Below are 2,529 nucleotides of genomic sequence, written 5' to 3' on the forward strand. Positions count from 1 at the left end.
CTCCCCGGCAACTCACGGAACGGGTTAGGCACAATCTTCTAGATTACATCCCGTAGTGTCACGTTTGGCATTCTCCACATAGTATCTCTGTTCTGCCATGTCTGGCTAGTTAGTACAATAATGACACCAGGATACATGACATAGGCAAAGATTACATGATAGAATAAGATTATTCTAGATTCTGACTCCAAGTCATTATTAGGCTACTTCAAACACTGGCTGCGCACACACACACACACACACACACACACACACACACACACACACACACACACACACACACACACACACACACACACACACACACACACACACACACATTGCACAATCCATGTGTGCAAAGCTCTTAGAGTTTTACTAAAAGACTCACAGCTAGAGTGCCTTCGGAAAGTATTCAGACTCCTTGATTTTTTCAACATTTTGTTACGTTACAGCCTTATTCTAAAATCAATAAAAAAATCCTCCGCAATCGACACAAATTTTTTGCAAATGTATTCAAAATTAAAAACAGAAATACTTTATTTACATAAGTATTCAGACCCTTTGCTATGAGATTCGAAATTGAGCTAAGGTGCATCCTGTTTCCATTGATCAGCCTTGAGATGTTTCTACCACTTGATTGGAGTCCATCTGTGGTAAATTCAATTGATTGGACAGGCACACACCTGTCTATATAAGGTCCCACAGTTGACAGTATATGTCAGAGCAAAATCCAGCCGTGTGGTCGAATGATGGAGACATAGATCTGGGGAAGGTTATCAAAATATGTCTGCTGCATTGAAGGTCCCCAAGAACACAGTGGCCTCCATCATTCTTAAATGGAAGAAGTTTGGAACCACCAAGACTCTTCCTAGAGCCTGCCCGTCCAAACTGAGCAATCGGAGGTCAGAGAGGTGACCAAGAACCCGACGGTCACTCTGACAGAGCTCCAGAGTTACTCTGTGGAGATGGGAGAACCTTCCAGAAGGACAACCATCTATGTAGCACTCCACCAATCAGGCCTTCATGGTAGAGTGGCCAGACGGAAGCCACTCCTCAGTAAAATGCACATGACAGTCCGCTTGGAGTTTGCCAAAAGGCACCTAAAGGACTCTCAGACCATGAGAAACAAGATTCTCTGTTCTGATGAAACCAAGATTGAACTCTTTGGCCAGAATGCCAAGTGTCACATTTGGAGGGAAAATGGCACCATCCCTACGGTGAAGCATGGTGGTGGCAGCGCCTTGCTGTAGGGATGTTTTTCAGAGGCAGGGACTGGGAGACTAGTCAGGATCGAGGCAAAGATGAATGGAGCAAAGCAGTGGTGTAAAGTACTTATGTAAAAATACTTGAAAGCAGTGGCGTGCCGTGGGCCTGGGGCCTGGGCCTTCAGTGAGGTATTACACAGTCCCACCCGAATTAATCCACCTCATTATGATGCCATGGCTCTAGACACTATACATTTAGACAGAAACGCAGTATAACCAGGCGTTGCGTCACCTTGAAATTGACTAATTGACATTTTTGGGTAAACAGTGTTTACCCAAAAACATGACACAATCAATAGTCTTTTCAATATTTCCCTTCACCTTTTCATTGTGCAGCTCCGTTGCCCTGCGCGCGTGTTCTTTGAGCTGTAGATCCACTCCGGTGTCCCCAAAAGTTTTCAAAAGCACCATTGCTTGTTAGTGCCCAGCCGTACTTTGGTGTCTCGTTGCTGCCTTGGTTAGACAACTCAAGTTTGCAAAGCCAGTGTGGCTCCAAACACCAAATCGATCACTTGCAAATAATAGGCATTCCCAGCAGTACAGTTTGCAGTGCTTCTCGGAGCCAAGGAGCCATTGACAGCGCTCGTTGTTGAAACTTTGAAAGGGGCGAGCGAACGAAGCCCTTTCCCGCCTGTGACAGGCTTTGTGGCGTCGGGCGACCTCTCCTTACAATGTCTAACTTTTCTTGAAAAGTTCGTCTTGAGAATGGCGTTATAATTATATCCTCGACCAAATCGATATCTTCTCCTCCTTCCGCCAGTGTGGGTTGAAAAAACAGCTTAGTAGTACGCGAATTAATTCGTTTATCAAATTCAGTTTCCTAGATCTCAATAGGACCTGCCTCTCAATATTGGTAATCCAATCAAAAGACGTGCACGCACTACGCCTGCTAGCTGGCTCCTGTGTAACACTGGAGCCAGCCAGCAGGCGTACAATAGCCAACTCTAAAGCTGATTGGTTGACACTAAATTTTCATTTCCATTCACTATAAGCGACAAGCGCCCGCACTGTTGATTCTGAAGGCCTGAGGGCAGATTTTAGACCCCTGGCAACACATGATGGCTGAATATGATTGGATAAAAGATCTAACATAAAGACAAGCCCTCCAAATCTCAACCTGGGGCTGGAAGCAGTGCAACCAAGAGGAAAGCTATGAAATGAAGAGTATAACTCTTACTCTGGGGAATAATTTAATACATATTTGTGGGAAAATATATTTTAAAAAAAATTATATTCTGATGATGTTTAGGCCAGCATATAAGGCCTTGGAGGCCCTGACGGC

Source organism: Salvelinus namaycush, chromosome 3 (assembly GCF_016432855.1).
Source record: "Salvelinus namaycush isolate Seneca chromosome 3, SaNama_1.0, whole genome shotgun sequence".
Taxonomy (NCBI): Eukaryota; Metazoa; Chordata; class Actinopteri; order Salmoniformes; family Salmonidae; genus Salvelinus; species Salvelinus namaycush.